This window comes from Lissotriton helveticus, chromosome 11 (genome assembly GCF_964261635.1).
Source record: "Lissotriton helveticus chromosome 11, aLisHel1.1, whole genome shotgun sequence".
In the NCBI taxonomy this organism is placed as follows: Eukaryota; Metazoa; Chordata; class Amphibia; order Caudata; family Salamandridae; genus Lissotriton; species Lissotriton helveticus.
The window spans coordinates 38,287,801-38,305,747 of record NC_136072.1 but is presented as its reverse complement, the minus strand read 5'-3'; the positions used below and the strand labels follow the sequence as shown (position 1 = coordinate 38,305,747).

Below are 17,947 nucleotides of genomic sequence, written 5' to 3'. Positions count from 1 at the left end.
TAAAACCTTTCTACTGCTTCTCATGTTGGTATCTAAACCAAATGCACCATTGAAGCTGGTGCAAGATAGACATTGAACTCAGGGTCGTAATGTTTAGAACCGAGATTGCACAGATCAGAGGGCGTTGGTGGTATAGTGGTGAGCATAGCTGCCTTCCAAGCAGTTGACCTGGGTTCGATTCCCGGCCAACGCAGTACCAATTCTTATATATTCTGCAATCAGGATATATTTTAATGCAACATGTCACAAAATGGAAATATCATGAACAGATTAATCAGCCATTATATAAAAAATAAACAAATATGTAGGCAAGCATCTCGATCGCCCCTTCTGCCATACTCATTGTCCTACTATATGATAAGTTTCATAAAGCAGAGTCACCACTCACATGAGCTGGTAATAAATATGTTACAGTGGGAAGACAATGAACGGGCTGAGGCCCGACCACACATTATACCTAAAGCATCTCTATGTTAAAAAGCATTCCTAGGTAATGTCTAGCCTCTGAAAAAAATATGTAAAATCCATCGATAAATCTGGCAAAAGTCCCCAATATTTTGGGCATACTTGTGCTCTCACCTGAATGTAGCGCCACCTTGTAGGCGCCGAAGGTAACTGCGGCTCACAAAATGTTTTATCAGAAGGCAAGTTGAGAGGAATCCAAGAGGCAGATGTTCTTGGAAAGAGCCTCTGACTGCAGCAGGAAGGATGGATGCTTCAAATTTGCACAGTTTCCTGCCCATCGTCCTCTCACGTCCCGAACGCCCACGTCACTCCCCTGAATGCTCCTCATCTGCATAAAGAGAACACTCTGATAAAGGAGCAGAGTGGCGCAGCGGAAGCGTGCTGGGCCCATAACCCAGAGGTCGATGGATCGAAACCATCCTCTGCTAATTTTGCTTGATTTTTCTTCCAAGGACCAAGCTGTCATTTCCACGCTGCCGGAAAGGAAAAGCGCAAGCTTGTGCCAGCTAAGTGATATAAGACTTCTCAACTATCTGTGTCTGCTGAAATACAAGAGAGGGAGTGTCAAAGGATCCACCCTGTACTTTGAAAGTAAAGACACACAATAATAAGCATACATGACTGGTGGGACCTTCAAACACTTTTCTGTGCAGGCTTTGAATTTCATTCTTCCCTTTTTGTTCTGCTCTTATCTATCTCCTGGGCATTTCATGGAATGTTCTCTCTTTCTCTTCCCTGCTTTGCTTCCCTTGCTGCCTCTATATGTTATATATATATATTAATTGTACTGCTGCTTTCCATTCTTCTCATCTGCACAGCTTTGTCCTTGGTTTTAATCCCCAGTTCCTTACCCTCTGCAAATAACGTTCTACTGCTTTTCATGTTGGTATCTAAACCAAATGCACCATTGAAGCTGGTGCAAGATAGTCATTGATCTCTGGGTCATAATATTTAGAACCGAGAGCGCAAATGTCAGAGGGCGTTGGTGGTATAGTGGTGAGCATAGCTGCTTCCCAAGCAGTTGACCCGGGTTCGATTCCCGGCCAACGCAATGCAAATACTTATATATTCTGCAAGCAGGATATACTTTAATTCAACATTTCACAAAATGGAAATATCATGAACAGATTAATCAGCCATATATAAAGAAATAAACAAATACGTAGGCAAACCTCTCGATCGCCCCTTCTGCTACATTCATTGGCCTAATATATGATAAGTTTCATAAAGCAGAGTCACCACTCACATGTGCTGGTAATAAATATGTTACAGTGGGCAGACAATGAAAGGGCTGAGGCCCGACCAGACATTATAACTCTAGCATCTCTATGTTAGAAAGCATTTCTAGGCAATATCTAGCCTCTGAAAAAAATATACAAGATCCACCGATAAATCTGTCAAAAGTCCTTAACATTTTGTGCATACTTGTGCTCTCACCTACATGTAGCGCCACCTTGTAGCTGTCGAAGGTACCTGCGGCTCACAAAATGTTTTATCAGAAGGCAAGTTGAGAGGAATCCAAGGGGCAGATGTCCATGGAAAGAGCGTCTCAATGCAGCAGGAAGGTTGGATGATTCAAATTTGCATAGTTTCCTGTCCAACGTCCACTCACGTCCCGAACGCTCCCAAACGCTCAAAAGCCTCACACCGGGCAAGCCCTCACCGGGTAGATCTCTGGCACCCAGGTAAAGCCAAATCCTGAGCATGCTAGCGCTAGTATCAGAGAGAGAGATATAGAGGGTTCAAGAGCTGCTGTCTTGATAAAGGTTTGAAACGGCTAGTGCCTGAGAATGTCTGACTTTCAGTTATGACTGATTGCGAGAGGGGAAGATGAAGTTTTTCTATACCCAGCATGCCTTGCGATATACTTAGGCAAATGAGGTGAGAGCCCGACCAATCCCACGCTACTCTGCTGAATGCTCCTCATCTGCATAAAGAGAACACTGTCCCAATGCAGCAGAGTGGCGCAGCGGAAGCGTGCTGGGCCCATAACCCAGAGGTCGATGGATCGAAACCATCCTCTGCTAATTTTGCTTGATTTTTCTTCCAAGGACCAAGCTGTCATTTTAAGGCTGCCAGCAAGGAAAAGCGCAAGCTTGTGCCAGCTATGGTAGAAACGACTTCTGAACTATCTGTGTCTGCTGAAATACAAGAGAGGGATCGTCAAGGGATCCACCCTGTACCTTGAAAGTAAAGACACACAATAATAAGCATAAATGACTGGTGGGACCTTCAAACACTTTTCTGGGCATGCTTTGAATATCATTCTTCCCTTTTTGTTCTGCTCTTATCTATCTCCTGGGCATTTCCTGGAATGTTCTCTCTTTCTTTTCCCTGCTTTGCTTCCCATGCTGCCTCTATATGTTCATATCCATTATTTGTACTGCTGCTTACCATTCTTCTCTTCTTCACAGCTTTGTCCTTGGTTTCAATCCCAGTTCCTTACAATCTGCTAAAACCTTTCTACTGCTTCTCATGTTGGTATCTAAACCAAATGCACCATTGAAGCTGGTGCAAGATAGACATTGAACTCAGGGTCGTAATGTTTAGAACCGAGATTGCACAGATCAGAGGGCGTTGGTGGTATAGTGGTGAGCATAGCTGCCTTCCAAGCAGTTGACCTGGGTTCGATTCCCGGCCAACGCAGTACCAATTCTTATATATTCTGCAATCAGGATATATTTTAATGCAACATGTCACAAAATGGAAATATCATGAACAGATTAATCAGCCATTATATAAAAAATAAACAAATATGTAGGCAAGCATCTCGATCGCCCCTTCTGCCATACTCATTGTCCTACTATATGATAAGTTTCATAAAGCAGAGTCACCACTCACATTAGCTGGTAATAAATATGTTACAGTGGGAAGACAATGAACGGGCTGAGGCCCGACCACACATTATACCTAAAGCATCTCTATGTTAAAAAGCATTCCTAGGTAATGTCTAGCCTCTGAAAAAAATATGTAAAATCCATCGATAAATCTGGCAAAAGTCCCCAATATTTTGGGCATACTTGTGCTCTCACCTGAATGTAGCGCCACCTTGTAGGCGCCGAAGGTAACTGCGGCTCACAAAATGTTTTATCAGAAGGCAAGTTGAGAGGAATCCAAGAGGCAGATGTTCTTGGAAAGAGCCTCTGACTGCAGCAGGAAGGATGGATGCTTCAAATTTGCACAGTTTCCTGCCCATCGTCCTCTCACGTCCCGAACGCCCATGTCACTCCCCTGAATGCTCCTCATCTGCATAAAGAGAACACTCTGATAAAGGAGCAGAGTGGCACAGCGGAAGCGTGCTGGGCCCATAACCCAGAGGTCGATGGATCGAAACCATCCTCTGCTAATTTTGCTTGATTTTTCTTCCAAGGACCAAGCTGTCATTTCCACGCTGCCGGAAAGGAAAAGCGCAAGCTTGTGCCAGCTAAGTGATATAAGACTTCTCAACTATCTGTGTCTGCTGAAATACAAGAGAGGGAGTGTCAAAGGATCCACCCTGTACTTTGAAAGTAAAGACACACAATAATAAGCATACATGACTGGTGGGACCTTCAAACACTTTTCTGTGCAGGCTTTGAATTTCATTCTTCCCTTTTTGTTCTGCTCTTATCTATCTCCTGGGCATTTCATGGAATGTTCTCTCTTTCTCTTCCCTGCTTTGCTTCCCTTGCTGCCTCTATATGTTATATATATATATTAATTGTACTGCTGCTTTCCATTCTTCTCATCTGCACAGCTTTGTCCTTGGTTTTAATCCCCAGTTCCTTACCCTCTGCAAATAACGTTCTACTGCTTTTCATGTTGGTATCTAAACCAAATGCACCATTGAAGCTGGTGCAAGATAGTCATTGATCTCTGGGTCATAATATTTAGAACCGAGAGCGCAAATGTCAGAGGGCGTTGGTGGTATAGTGGTGAGCATAGCTGCTTCCCAAGCAGTTGACCCAGGTTCGATTCCCGGCCAACGCAATGCAAATACTTATATATTCTGCAAGCAGGATATACTTTAATTCAACATTTCACAAAATGGAAATATCATGAACAGATTAATCAGCCATATATAAAGAAATAAACAAATACGTAGGCAAACCTCTCGATCGCCCCTTCTGCTACATTCATTGGCCTAATATATGATAAGTTTCATAAAGCAGAGTCACCACTCACATGTGCTGGTAATAAATATGTTACAGTGGGCAGACAATGAAAGGGCTGAGGCCCGACCAGACATTATAACTCTAGCATCTCTATGTTAGAAAGCATTTCTAGGCAATATCTAGCCTCTGAAAAAAATATACAAGATCCACCGATAAATCTGTCAAAAGTCCTTAACATTTTGTGCATACTTGTGCTCTCACCTGCATGTAGCGCCACCTTGTAGCTGTCGAAGGTACCTGCGGCTCACAAAATGTTTTATCAGAAGGCAAGTTGAGAGGAATCCAAGGGGCAGATGTCCATGGAAAGAGCGTCTCAATGCAGCAGGAAGGTTGGATGATTCAAATTTGCATAGTTTCCTGTCCAACGTCCAGAATGCTCCCAAACGCTCCCAAACGCTCAAAAGCCTCCCCTCACCGGGTAGATCTCTGGCACCCAGGTAAAGCCAAATCCTGAGCATGCTAGCGCTAGTATCAGAGAGAGAGATATAGAGGGTTCAAGAGCTGCTGTCTTGATAAAGGTTTGAAACGGCTAGTGCCTGAGAATGTCTGACTTTCAGTTATGACTGATTGCGAGAGGGGAAGATGAAGTTTTTCTATACCCAGCATGCCTTGCGATATACTTAGGCAAATGAGGTGAGAGCCCGACCAATCCCACGCTACTCTGCTGAATGCTCCTCATCTGCATAAAGAGAACACTGTCCCAATGCAGCAGAGTGGCGCAGCGGAAGCGTGCTGGGCCCATAACCCAGAGGTCGATGGATCGAAACCATCCTCTGCTAATTTTGCTTGATTTTTCTTCCAAGGACCAAGCTGTCATTTTAAGGCTGCCAGCAAGGAAAAGCGCAAGCTTGTGCCAGCTATGGTAGAAACGACTTCTGAACTATCTGTGTCTGCTGAAATACAAGAGAGGGATCGTCAAGGGATCCACCCTGTACCTTGAAAGTAAAGACACACAATAATAAGCATAAATGACTGGTGGGACCTTCAAACACTTTTCTGGGCATGCTTTGAATATCATTCTTCCCTTTTTGTTCTGCTCTTATCTATCTCCTGGGCATTTCCTGGAATGTTCTCTCTTTCTTTTCCCTGCTTTGCTTCCCATGCTGCCTCTATATGTTCATATCCATTATTTGTACTGCTGCTTACCATTCTTCTCTTCTTCACAGCTTTGTCCTTGGTTTCAATCCCAGTTCCTTACAATCTGCTAAAACCTTTCTACTGCTTCTCATGTTGGTATCTAAACCAAATGCACCATTGAAGCTGGTGCAAGATAGACATTGAACTCAGGGTCGTAATGTTTAGAACCGAGATTGCACAGATCAGAGGGCGTTGGTGGTATAGTGGTGAGCATAGCTGCCTTCCAAGCAGTTGACCTGGGTTCGATTCCCGGCCAACGCAGTACCAATTCTTATATATTCTGCAATCAGGATATATTTTAATGCAACATGTCACAAAATGGAAATATCATGAACAGATTAATCAGCCATTATATAAAAAATAAACAAATATGTAGGCAAGCATCTCGATCGCCCCTTCTGCCATACTCATTGTCCTACTATATGATAAGTTTCATAAAGCAGAGTCACCACTCACATGAGCTGGTAATAAATATGTTACAGTGGGAAGACAATGAACGGGCTGAGGCCCGACCACACATTATACCTAAAGCATCTCTATGTTAAAAAGCATTCCTAGGTAATGTCTAGCCTCTGAAAAAAATATGTAAAATCCATCGATAAATCTGGCAAAAGTCCCCAATATTTTGGGCATACTTGTGCTCTCACCTGAATGTAGCGCCACCTTGTAGGCGCCGAAGGTAACTGCGGCTCACAAAATGTTTTATCAGAAGGCAAGTTGAGAGGAATCCAAGAGGCAGATGTTCTTGGAAAGAGCCTCTGACTGCAGCAGGAAGGATGGATGCTTCAAATTTGCACAGTTTCCTGCCCATCGTCCTCTCACGTCCCGAACGCCCACGTCACTCCCCTGAATGCTCCTCATCTGCATAAAGAGAACACTCTGATAAAGGAGCAGAGTGGCGCAGCGGAAGCGTGCTGGGCCCATAACCCAGAGGTCGATGGATCGAAACCATCCTCTGCTAATTTTGCTTGATTTTTCTTCCAAGGACCAAGCTGTCATTTCCACGCTGCCGGAAAGGAAAAGCGCAAGCTTGTGCCAGCTAAGTGATATAAGACTTCTCAACTATCTGTGTCTGCTGAAATACAAGAGAGGGAGTGTCAAAGGATCCACCCTGTACTTTGAAAGTAAAGACACACAATAATAAGCATACATGACTGGTGGGACCTTCAAACACTTTTCTGTGCAGGCTTTGAATTTCATTCTTCCCTTTTTGTTCTGCTCTTATCTATCTCCTGGGCATTTCATGGAATGTTCTCTCTTTCTCTTCCCTGCTTTGCTTCCCTTGCTGCCTCTATATGTTATATATATATATTAATTGTACTGCTGCTTTCCATTCTTCTCATCTGCACAGCTTTGTCCTTGGTTTTAATCCCCAGTTCCTTACCCTCTGCAAATAACGTTCTACTGCTTTTCATGTTGGTATCTAAACCAAATGCACCATTGAAGCTGGTGCAAGATAGTCATTGATCTCTGGGTCATAATATTTAGAACCGAGAGCGCAAATGTCAGAGGGCGTTGGTGGTATAGTGGTGAGCATAGCTGCTTCCCAAGCAGTTGACCCAGGTTCGATTCCCGGCCAACGCAATGCAAATACTTATATATTCTGCAAGCAGGATATACTTTAATTCAACATTTCACAAAATGGAAATATCATGAACAGATTAATCAGCCATATATAAAGAAATAAACAAATACGTAGGCAAACCTCTCGATCGCCCCTTCTGCTACATTCATTGGCCTAATATATGATAAGTTTCATAAAGCAGAGTCACCACTCACATGTGCTGGTAATAAATATGTTACAGTGGGCAGACAATGAAAGGGCTGAGGCCCGACCAGACATTATAACTCTAGCATCTCTATGTTAGAAAGCATTTCTAGGCAATATCTAGCCTCTGAAAAAAATATACAAGATCCACCGATAAATCTGTCAAAAGTCCTTAACATTTTGTGCATACTTGTGCTCTCACCTGCATGTAGCGCCACCTTGTAGCTGTCGAAGGTACCTGCGGCTCACAAAATGTTTTATCAGAAGGCAAGTTGAGAGGAATCCAAGGGGCAGATGTCCATGGAAAGAGCGTCTCAATGCAGCAGGAAGGTTGGATGATTCAAATTTGCATAGTTTCCTGTCCAACGTCCAGAATGCTCCCAAACGCTCCCAAACGCTCAAAAGCCTCCCCTCACCGGGTAGATCTCTGGCACCCAGGTAAAGCCAAATCCTGAGCATGCTAGCGCTAGTATCAGAGAGAGAGATATAGAGGGTTCAAGAGCTGCTGTCTTGATAAAGGTTTGAAACGGCTAGTGCCTGAGAATGTCTGACTTTCAGTTATGACTGATTGCGAGAGGGGAAGATGAAGTTTTTCTATACCCAGCATGCCTTGCGATATACTTAGGCAAATGAGGTGAGAGCCCGACCAATCCCACGCTACTCTGCTGAATGCTCCTCATCTGCATAAAGAGAACACTGTCCCAATGCAGCAGAGTGGCGCAGCGGAAGCGTGCTGGGCCCATAACCCAGAGGTCGATGGATCGAAACCATCCTCTGCTAATTTTGCTTGATTTTTCTTCCAAGGACCAAGCTGTCATTTTAAGGCTGCCAGCAAGGAAAAGCGCAAGCTTGTGCCAGCTATGGTAGAAACGACTTCTGAACTATCTGTGTCTGCTGAAATACAAGAGAGGGATCGTCAAGGGATCCACCCTGTACCTTGAAAGTAAAGACACACAATAATAAGCATAAATGACTGGTGGGACCTTCAAACACTTTTCTGGGCATGCTTTGAATATCATTCTTCCCTTTTTGTTCTGCTCTTATCTATCTCCTGGGCATTTCCTGGAATGTTCTCTCTTTCTTTTCCCTGCTTTGCTTCCCATGCTGCCTCTATATGTTCATATCCATTATTTGTACTGCTGCTTACCATTCTTCTCTTCTTCACAGCTTTGTCCTTGGTTTCAATCCCAGTTCCTTACAATCTGCTAAAACCTTTCTACTGCTTCTCATGTTGGTATCTAAACCAAATGCACCATTGAAGCTGGTGCAAGATAGACATTGAACTCAGGGTCGTAATGTTTAGAACCGAGATTGCACAGATCAGAGGGCGTTGGTGGTATAGTGGTGAGCATAGCTGCCTTCCAAGCAGTTGACCTGGGTTCGATTCCCGGCCAACGCAGTACCAATTCTTATATATTCTGCAATCAGGATATATTTTAATGCAACATGTCACAAAATGGAAATATCATGAACAGATTAATCAGCCATTATATAAAAAATAAACAAATATGTAGGCAAGCATCTCGATCGCCCCTTCTGCCATACTCATTGTCCTACTATATGATAAGTTTCATAAAGCAGAGTCACCACTCACATGAGCTGGTAATAAATATGTTACAGTGGGAAGACAATGAACGGGCTGAGGCCCGACCACACATTATACCTAAAGCATCTCTATGTTAAAAAGCATTCCTAGGTAATGTCTAGCCTCTGAAAAAAATATGTAAAATCCATCGATAAATCTGGCAAAAGTCCCCAATATTTTGGGCATACTTGTGCTCTCACCTGAATGTAGCGCCACCTTGTAGGCGCCGAAGGTAACTGCGGCTCACAAAATGTTTTATCAGAAGGCAAGTTGAGAGGAATCCAAGAGGCAGATGTTCTTGGAAAGAGCCTCTGACTGCAGCAGGAAGGATGGATGCTTCAAATTTGCACAGTTTCCTGCCCATCGTCCTCTCACGTCCCGAACGCCCACGTCACTCCCCTGAATGCTCCTCATCTGCATAAAGAGAACACTCTGATAAAGGAGCAGAGTGGCGCAGCGGAAGCGTGCTGGGCCCATAACCCAGAGGTCGATGGATCGAAACCATCCTCTGCTAATTTTGCTTGATTTTTCTTCCAAGGACCAAGCTGTCATTTCCACGCTGCCGGAAAGGAAAAGCGCAAGCTTGTGCCAGCTAAGTGATATAAGACTTCTCAACTATCTGTGTCTGCTGAAATACAAGAGAGGGAGTGTCAAAGGATCCACCCTGTACTTTGAAAGTAAAGACACACAATAATAAGCATACATGACTGGTGGGACCTTCAAACACTTTTCTGTGCAGGCTTTGAATTTCATTCTTCCCTTTTTGTTCTGCTCTTATCTATCTCCTGGGCATTTCATGGAATGTTCTCTCTTTCTCTTCCCTGCTTTGCTTCCCTTGCTGCCTCTATATGTTATATATATATATTAATTGTACTGCTGCTTTCCATTCTTCTCATCTGCACAGCTTTGTCCTTGGTTTTAATCCCCAGTTCCTTACCCTCTGCAAATAACGTTCTACTGCTTTTCATGTTGGTATCTAAACCAAATGCACCATTGAAGCTGGTGCAAGATAGTCATTGATCTCTGGGTCATAATATTTAGAACCGAGAGCGCAAATGTCAGAGGGCGTTGGTGGTATAGTGGTGAGCATAGCTGCTTCCCAAGCAGTTGACCCGGGTTCGATTCCCGGCCAACGCAATGCAAATACTTATATATTCTGCAAGCAGGATATACTTTAATTCAACATTTCACAAAATGGAAATATCATGAACAGATTAATCAGCCATATATAAAGAAATAAACAAATACGTAGGCAAACCTCTCGATCGCCCCTTCTGCTACATTCATTGGCCTAATATATGATAAGTTTCATAAAGCAGAGTCACCACTCACATGTGCTGGTAATAAATATGTTACAGTGGGCAGACAATGAAAGGGCTGAGGCCCGACCAGACATTATAACTCTAGCATCTCTATGTTAGAAAGCATTTCTAGGCAATATCTAGCCTCTGAAAAAAATATACAAGATCCACCGATAAATCTGTCAAAAGTCCTTAACATTTTGTGCATACTTGTGCTCTCACCTACATGTAGCGCCACCTTGTAGCTGTCGAAGGTACCTGCGGCTCACAAAATGTTTTATCAGAAGGCAAGTTGAGAGGAATCCAAGGGGCAGATGTCCATGGAAAGAGCGTCTCAATGCAGCAGGAAGGTTGGATGATTCAAATTTGCATAGTTTCCTGTCCAACGTCCACTCACGTCCCGAACGCTCCCAAACGCTCAAAAGCCTCACACCGGGCAAGCCCTCACCGGGTAGATCTCTGGCACCCAGGTAAAGCCAAATCCTGAGCATGCTAGCGCTAGTATCAGAGAGAGAGATATAGAGGGTTCAAGAGCTGCTGTCTTGATAAAGGTTTGAAACGGCTAGTGCCTGAGAATGTCTGACTTTCAGTTATGACTGATTGCGAGAGGGGAAGATGAAGTTTTTCTATACCCAGCATGCCTTGCGATATACTTAGGCAAATGAGGTGAGAGCCCGACCAATCCCACGCTACTCTGCTGAATGCTCCTCATCTGCATAAAGAGAACACTGTCCCAATGCAGCAGAGTGGCGCAGCGGAAGCGTGCTGGGCCCATAACCCAGAGGTCGATGGATCGAAACCATCCTCTGCTAATTTTGCTTGATTTTTCTTCCAAGGACCAAGCTGTCATTTTAAGGCTGCCAGCAAGGAAAAGCGCAAGCTTGTGCCAGCTATGGTAGAAACGACTTCTGAACTATCTGTGTCTGCTGAAATACAAGAGAGGGATCGTCAAGGGATCCACCCTGTACCTTGAAAGTAAAGACACACAATAATAAGCATAAATGACTGGTGGGACCTTCAAACACTTTTCTGGGCATGCTTTGAATATCATTCTTCCCTTTTTGTTCTGCTCTTATCTATCTCCTGGGCATTTCCTGGAATGTTCTCTCTTTCTTTTCCCTGCTTTGCTTCCCATGCTGCCTCTATATGTTCATATCCATTATTTGTACTGCTGCTTACCATTCTTCTCTTCTTCACAGCTTTGTCCTTGGTTTCAATCCCAGTTCCTTACAATCTGCTAAAACCTTTCTACTGCTTCTCATGTTGGTATCTAAACCAAATGCACCATTGAAGCTGGTGCAAGATAGACATTGAACTCAGGGTCGTAATGTTTAGAACCGAGATTGCACAGATCAGAGGGCGTTGGTGGTATAGTGGTGAGCATAGCTGCCTTCCAAGCAGTTGACCTGGGTTCGATTCCCGGCCAACGCAGTACCAATTCTTATATATTCTGCAATCAGGATATATTTTAATGCAACATGTCACAAAATGGAAATATCATGAACAGATTAATCAGCCATTATATAAAAAATAAACAAATATGTAGGCAAGCATCTCGATCGCCCCTTCTGCCATACTCATTGTCCTACTATATGATAAGTTTCATAAAGCAGAGTCACCACTCACATTAGCTGGTAATAAATATGTTACAGTGGGAAGACAATGAACGGGCTGAGGCCCGACCACACATTATACCTAAAGCATCTCTATGTTAAAAAGCATTCCTAGGTAATGTCTAGCCTCTGAAAAAAATATGTAAAATCCATCGATAAATCTGGCAAAAGTCCCCAATATTTTGGGCATACTTGTGCTCTCACCTGAATGTAGCGCCACCTTGTAGGCGCCGAAGGTAACTGCGGCTCACAAAATGTTTTATCAGAAGGCAAGTTGAGAGGAATCCAAGAGGCAGATGTTCTTGGAAAGAGCCTCTGACTGCAGCAGGAAGGATGGATGCTTCAAATTTGCACAGTTTCCTGCCCATCGTCCTCTCACGTCCCGAACGCCCATGTCACTCCCCTGAATGCTCCTCATCTGCATAAAGAGAACACTCTGATAAAGGAGCAGAGTGGCACAGCGGAAGCGTGCTGGGCCCATAACCCAGAGGTCGATGGATCGAAACCATCCTCTGCTAATTTTGCTTGATTTTTCTTCCAAGGACCAAGCTGTCATTTCCACGCTGCCGGAAAGGAAAAGCGCAAGCTTGTGCCAGCTAAGTGATATAAGACTTCTCAACTATCTGTGTCTGCTGAAATACAAGAGAGGGAGTGTCAAAGGATCCACCCTGTACTTTGAAAGTAAAGACACACAATAATAAGCATACATGACTGGTGGGACCTTCAAACACTTTTCTGTGCAGGCTTTGAATTTCATTCTTCCCTTTTTGTTCTGCTCTTATCTATCTCCTGGGCATTTCATGGAATGTTCTCTCTTTCTCTTCCCTGCTTTGCTTCCCTTGCTGCCTCTATATGTTATATATATATATTAATTGTACTGCTGCTTTCCATTCTTCTCATCTGCACAGCTTTGTCCTTGGTTTTAATCCCCAGTTCCTTACCCTCTGCAAATAACGTTCTACTGCTTTTCATGTTGGTATCTAAACCAAATGCACCATTGAAGCTGGTGCAAGATAGTCATTGATCTCTGGGTCATAATATTTAGAACCGAGAGCGCAAATGTCAGAGGGCGTTGGTGGTATAGTGGTGAGCATAGCTGCTTCCCAAGCAGTTGACCCAGGTTCGATTCCCGGCCAACGCAATGCAAATACTTATATATTCTGCAAGCAGGATATACTTTAATTCAACATTTCACAAAATGGAAATATCATGAACAGATTAATCAGCCATATATAAAGAAATAAACAAATACGTAGGCAAACCTCTCGATCGCCCCTTCTGCTACATTCATTGGCCTAATATATGATAAGTTTCATAAAGCAGAGTCACCACTCACATGTGCTGGTAATAAATATGTTACAGTGGGCAGACAATGAAAGGGCTGAGGCCCGACCAGACATTATAACTCTAGCATCTCTATGTTAGAAAGCATTTCTAGGCAATATCTAGCCTCTGAAAAAAATATACAAGATCCACCGATAAATCTGTCAAAAGTCCTTAACATTTTGTGCATACTTGTGCTCTCACCTGCATGTAGCGCCACCTTGTAGCTGTCGAAGGTACCTGCGGCTCACAAAATGTTTTATCAGAAGGCAAGTTGAGAGGAATCCAAGGGGCAGATGTCCATGGAAAGAGCGTCTCAATGCAGCAGGAAGGTTGGATGATTCAAATTTGCATAGTTTCCTGTCCAACGTCCACTCACGTCCCGAACGCGCCCAAACGCTCAAAAGCCTCACACCGGGCAAGCCCTCACCGGGTAGATCTCTGGCACCCAGGTAAAGCCAAATCCTGAGCATGCTAGCGCTAGTATCAGAGAGAGAGATATAGAGGGTTCAAGAGCTGCTGTCTTGATAAAGGTTTGAAACGGCTAGTGCCTGAGAATGTCTGACTTTCAGTTATGACTGATTGCGAGAGGGGAAGATGAAGTTTTTCTATACCCAGCATGCCTTGCGATATACTTAGGCAAATGAGGTGAGAGCCCGACCAATCCCACGCTACTCTGCTGAATGCTCCTCATCTGCATAAAGAGAACACTGTCCCAATGCAGCAGAGTGGCGCAGCGGAAGCGTGCTGGGCCCATAACCCAGAGGTCGATGGATCGAAACCATCCTCTGCTAATTTTGCTTGATTTTTCTTCCAAGGACCAAGCTGTCATTTTAAGGCTGCCAGCAAGGAAAAGCGCAAGCTTGTGCCAGCTATGGTAGAAACGACTTCTGAACTATCTGTGTCTGCTGAAATACAAGAGAGGGATCGTCAAGGGATCCACCCTGTACCTTGAAAGTAAAGACACACAATAATAAGCATAAATGACTGGTGGGACCTTCAAACACTTTTCTGGGCATGCTTTGAATATCATTCTTCCCTTTTTGTTCTGCTCTTATCTATCTCCTGGGCATTTCCTGGAATGTTCTCTCTTTCTTTTCCCTGCTTTGCTTCCCATGCTGCCTCTATATGTTCATATCCATTATTTGTACTGCTGCTTACCATTCTTCTCTTCTTCACAGCTTTGTCCTTGGTTTCAATCCCAGTTCCTTACAATCTGCTAAAACCTTTCTACTGCTTCTCATGTTGGTATCTAAACCAAATGCACCATTGAAGCTGGTGCAAGATAGACATTGAACTCAGGGTCGTAATGTTTAGAACCGAGATTGCACAGATCAGAGGGCGTTGGTGGTATAGTGGTGAGCATAGCTGCCTTCCAAGCAGTTGACCTGGGTTCGATTCCCGGCCAACGCAGTACCAATTCTTATATATTCTGCAATCAGGATATATTTTAATGCAACATGTCACAAAATGGAAATATCATGAACAGATTAATCAGCCATTATATAAAAAATAAACAAATATGTAGGCAAGCATCTCGATCGCCCCTTCTGCCATACTCATTGTCCTACTATATGATAAGTTTCATAAAGCAGAGTCACCACTCACATTAGCTGGTAATAAATATGTTACAGTGGGAAGACAATGAACGGGCTGAGGCCCGACCACACATTATACCTAAAGCATCTCTATGTTAAAAAGCATTCCTAGGTAATGTCTAGCCTCTGAAAAAAATATGTAAAATCCATCGATAAATCTGGCAAAAGTCCCCAATATTTTGGGCATACTTGTGCTCTCACCTGAATGTAGCGCCACCTTGTAGGCGCCGAAGGTAACTGCGGCTCACAAAATGTTTTATCAGAAGGCAAGTTGAGAGGAATCCAAGAGGCAGATGTTCTTGGAAAGAGCCTCTGACTGCAGCAGGAAGGATGGATGCTTCAAATTTGCACAGTTTCCTGCCCATCGTCCTCTCACGTCCCGAACGCCCATGTCACTCCCCTGAATGCTCCTCATCTGCATAAAGAGAACACTCTGATAAAGGAGCAGAGTGGCACAGCGGAAGCGTGCTGGGCCCATAACCCAGAGGTCGATGGATCGAAACCATCCTCTGCTAATTTTGCTTGATTTTTCTTCCAAGGACCAAGCTGTCATTTCCACGCTGCCGGAAAGGAAAAGCGCAAGCTTGTGCCAGCTAAGTGATATAAGACTTCTCAACTATCTGTGTCTGCTGAAATACAAGAGAGGGAGTGTCAAAGGATCCACCCTGTACTTTGAAAGTAAAGACACACAATAATAAGCATACATGACTGGTGGGACCTTCAAACACTTTTCTGTGCAGGCTTTGAATTTCATTCTTCCCTTTTTGTTCTGCTCTTATCTATCTCCTGGGCATTTCATGGAATGTTCTCTCTTTCTCTTCCCTGCTTTGCTTCCCTTGCTGCCTCTATATGTTATATATATATATTAATTGTACTGCTGCTTTCCATTCTTCTCATCTGCACAGCTTTGTCCTTGGTTTTAATCCCCAGTTCCTTACCCTCTGCAAATAACGTTCTACTGCTTTTCATGTTGGTATCTAAACCAAATGCACCATTGAAGCTGGTGCAAGATAGTCATTGATCTCTGGGTCATAATATTTAGAACCGAGAGCGCAAATGTCAGAGGGCGTTGGTGGTATAGTGGTGAGCATAGCTGCTTCCCAAGCAGTTGACCCAGGTTCGATTCCCGGCCAACGCAATGCAAATACTTATATATTCTGCAAGCAGGATATACTTTAATTCAACATTTCACAAAATGGAAATATCATGAACAGATTAATCAGCCATATATAAAGAAATAAACAAATACGTAGGCAAACCTCTCGATCGCCCCTTCTGCTACATTCATTGGCCTAATATATGATAAGTTTCATAAAGCAGAGTCACCACTCACATGTGCTGGTAATAAATATGTTACAGTGGGCAGACAATGAAAGGGCTGAGGCCCGACCAGACATTATAACTCTAGCATCTCTATGTTAGAAAGCATTTCTAGGCAATATCTAGCCTCTGAAAAAAATATACAAGATCCACCGATAAATCTGTCAAAAGTCCTTAACATTTTGTGCATACTTGTGCTCTCACCTGCATGTAGCGCCACCTTGTAGCTGTCGAAGGTACCTGCGGCTCACAAAATGTTTTATCAGAAGGCAAGTTGAGAGGAATCCAAGGGGCAGATGTCCATGGAAAGAGCGTCTCAATGCAGCAGGAAGGTTGGATGATTCAAATTTGCATAGTTTCCTGTCCAACGTCCACTCACGTCCCGAACGCTCCCAAACGCTCAAAAGCCTCACACCGGGCAAGCCCTCACCGGGTAGATCTCTGGCACCTAGGTAAAGCCAAATCCTGAGCATGCTAGCGCTAGTATCAGAGAGAGAGATATAGAGGGTTCAAGAGCTGCTGTCTTGATAAAGGTTTGAAACGGCTAGTGCCTGAGAATGTCTGACTTTCAGTTATGACTGATTGCGAGAGGGGAAGATGAAGTTTTTCTATACCCAGCATGCCTTGCGATATACTTAGGCAAATGAGGTGAGAGCCCGACCAATCCCACGCTACTCTGCTGAATGCTCCTCATCTGCATAAAGAGAACACTGTCCCAATGCAGCAGAGTGGCGCAGCGGAAGCGTGCTGGGCCCATAACCCAGAGGTCGATGGATCGAAACCATCCTCTGCTAATTTTGCTTGATTTTTCTTCCAAGGACCAAGCTGTCATTTTAAGGCTGCCAGCAAGGAAAAGCGCAAGCTTGTGCCAGCTATGGTAGAAACGACTTCTGAACTATCTGTGTCTGCTGAAATACAAGAGAGGGATCGTCAAGGGATCCACCCTGTACCTTGAAAGTAAAGACACACAATAATAAGCATAAATGACTGGTGGGACCTTCAAACACTTTTCTGGGCATGCTTTGAATATCATTCTTCCCTTTTTGTTCTGCTCTTATCTATCTCCTGGGCATTTCCTGGAATGTTCTCTCTTTCTTTTCCCTGCTTTGCTTCCCATGCTGCCTCTATATGTTCATATCCATTATTTGTACTGCTGCTTACCATTCTTCTCTTCTTCACAGCTTTGTCCTTGGTTTCAATCCCAGTTCCTTACAATCTGCTAAAACCTTTCTACTGCTTCTCATGTTGGTATCTAAACCAAATGCACCATTGAAGCTGGTGCAAGATAGACATTGAACTCAGGCTCGTAATGTTTAGAACCGAGATTGCACAGATCAGAGGGCGTTGGTGGTATAGTGGTGAGCATAGCTGCCTTCCAAGCAGTTGACCTGGGTTCGATTCCCGGCCAACGCAGTACCAATTCTTATATATTCTGCAATCAGGATATATTTTAATGCAACATGTCACAAAATGGAAATATCATGAACAGATTAATCAGCCATTATATAAAAAATAAACAAATATGTAGGCAAGCATCTCGATCGCCCCTTCTGCCATACTCATTGTCCTACTATATGATAAGTTTCATAAAGCAGAGTCACCACTCACATTAGCTGGTAATAAATATGTTACAGTGGGAAGACAATGAACGGGCTGAGGCCCGACCACACATTATACCTAAAG

The 17,947-nt window shown here is 43.7% G+C and overlaps 22 non-coding genes across 22 annotated transcripts; all 22 read left to right on the top strand.

Annotated features, from left to right (window-relative positions):
* The first annotated feature begins 121 nt into the window (after positions 1 to 121).
* On the top strand, positions 122 to 193 carry TRNAG-UCC (transfer RNA glycine (anticodon UCC)). The gene has a single exon. It is a non-coding gene; the product is annotated as a tRNA-Gly (tRNA).
* Positions 194 to 821: 628 nt separating this feature from the next.
* TRNAM-CAU (transfer RNA methionine (anticodon CAU)) lies at positions 822 to 893 on the top strand. The gene has a single exon. It is a non-coding gene; the product is annotated as a tRNA-Met (tRNA).
* Positions 894 to 1,444: 551 nt separating this feature from the next.
* On the top strand, positions 1,445 to 1,516 carry TRNAG-CCC (transfer RNA glycine (anticodon CCC)). The gene has a single exon. It is a non-coding gene; the product is annotated as a tRNA-Gly (tRNA).
* A 904-nt stretch (positions 1,517 to 2,420) lies between these two features.
* TRNAM-CAU (transfer RNA methionine (anticodon CAU)) lies at positions 2,421 to 2,492 on the top strand. The gene has a single exon. It is a non-coding gene; the product is annotated as a tRNA-Met (tRNA).
* Positions 2,493 to 3,039: 547 nt separating this feature from the next.
* On the top strand, positions 3,040 to 3,111 carry TRNAG-UCC (transfer RNA glycine (anticodon UCC)). Its single transcript has one exon. It is a non-coding gene; the product is annotated as a tRNA-Gly (tRNA).
* A 1,251-nt stretch (positions 3,112 to 4,362) lies between these two features.
* TRNAG-CCC (transfer RNA glycine (anticodon CCC)) lies at positions 4,363 to 4,434 on the top strand. The gene has a single exon. It is a non-coding gene; the product is annotated as a tRNA-Gly (tRNA).
* Positions 4,435 to 5,326: 892 nt separating this feature from the next.
* On the top strand, positions 5,327 to 5,398 carry TRNAM-CAU (transfer RNA methionine (anticodon CAU)). The gene has a single exon. It is a non-coding gene; the product is annotated as a tRNA-Met (tRNA).
* A 547-nt stretch (positions 5,399 to 5,945) lies between these two features.
* Positions 5,946 to 6,017, top strand: TRNAG-UCC (transfer RNA glycine (anticodon UCC)). Its single transcript has one exon. It is a non-coding gene; the product is annotated as a tRNA-Gly (tRNA).
* Positions 6,018 to 6,645: 628 nt separating this feature from the next.
* On the top strand, positions 6,646 to 6,717 carry TRNAM-CAU (transfer RNA methionine (anticodon CAU)). The gene has a single exon. It is a non-coding gene; the product is annotated as a tRNA-Met (tRNA).
* A 551-nt stretch (positions 6,718 to 7,268) lies between these two features.
* On the top strand, positions 7,269 to 7,340 carry TRNAG-CCC (transfer RNA glycine (anticodon CCC)). Its single transcript has one exon. It is a non-coding gene; the product is annotated as a tRNA-Gly (tRNA).
* Positions 7,341 to 8,232: 892 nt separating this feature from the next.
* TRNAM-CAU (transfer RNA methionine (anticodon CAU)) lies at positions 8,233 to 8,304 on the top strand. The gene has a single exon. It is a non-coding gene; the product is annotated as a tRNA-Met (tRNA).
* A 547-nt stretch (positions 8,305 to 8,851) lies between these two features.
* TRNAG-UCC (transfer RNA glycine (anticodon UCC)) lies at positions 8,852 to 8,923 on the top strand. Its single transcript has one exon. It is a non-coding gene; the product is annotated as a tRNA-Gly (tRNA).
* Positions 8,924 to 9,551: 628 nt separating this feature from the next.
* TRNAM-CAU (transfer RNA methionine (anticodon CAU)) lies at positions 9,552 to 9,623 on the top strand. The gene has a single exon. It is a non-coding gene; the product is annotated as a tRNA-Met (tRNA).
* A 551-nt stretch (positions 9,624 to 10,174) lies between these two features.
* On the top strand, positions 10,175 to 10,246 carry TRNAG-CCC (transfer RNA glycine (anticodon CCC)). Its single transcript has one exon. It is a non-coding gene; the product is annotated as a tRNA-Gly (tRNA).
* Positions 10,247 to 11,150: 904 nt separating this feature from the next.
* TRNAM-CAU (transfer RNA methionine (anticodon CAU)) lies at positions 11,151 to 11,222 on the top strand. The gene has a single exon. It is a non-coding gene; the product is annotated as a tRNA-Met (tRNA).
* A 547-nt stretch (positions 11,223 to 11,769) lies between these two features.
* TRNAG-UCC (transfer RNA glycine (anticodon UCC)) lies at positions 11,770 to 11,841 on the top strand. Its single transcript has one exon. It is a non-coding gene; the product is annotated as a tRNA-Gly (tRNA).
* Positions 11,842 to 13,092: 1,251 nt separating this feature from the next.
* Positions 13,093 to 13,164, top strand: TRNAG-CCC (transfer RNA glycine (anticodon CCC)). Its single transcript has one exon. It is a non-coding gene; the product is annotated as a tRNA-Gly (tRNA).
* Positions 13,165 to 14,068: 904 nt separating this feature from the next.
* TRNAM-CAU (transfer RNA methionine (anticodon CAU)) lies at positions 14,069 to 14,140 on the top strand. The gene has a single exon. It is a non-coding gene; the product is annotated as a tRNA-Met (tRNA).
* A 547-nt stretch (positions 14,141 to 14,687) lies between these two features.
* On the top strand, positions 14,688 to 14,759 carry TRNAG-UCC (transfer RNA glycine (anticodon UCC)). The gene has a single exon. It is a non-coding gene; the product is annotated as a tRNA-Gly (tRNA).
* A 1,251-nt stretch (positions 14,760 to 16,010) lies between these two features.
* TRNAG-CCC (transfer RNA glycine (anticodon CCC)) lies at positions 16,011 to 16,082 on the top strand. The gene has a single exon. It is a non-coding gene; the product is annotated as a tRNA-Gly (tRNA).
* Positions 16,083 to 16,986: 904 nt separating this feature from the next.
* TRNAM-CAU (transfer RNA methionine (anticodon CAU)) lies at positions 16,987 to 17,058 on the top strand. The gene has a single exon. It is a non-coding gene; the product is annotated as a tRNA-Met (tRNA).
* A 547-nt stretch (positions 17,059 to 17,605) lies between these two features.
* TRNAG-UCC (transfer RNA glycine (anticodon UCC)) lies at positions 17,606 to 17,677 on the top strand. The gene has a single exon. It is a non-coding gene; the product is annotated as a tRNA-Gly (tRNA).
* The last annotated feature ends 270 nt before the right edge of the window (positions 17,678 to 17,947 follow it).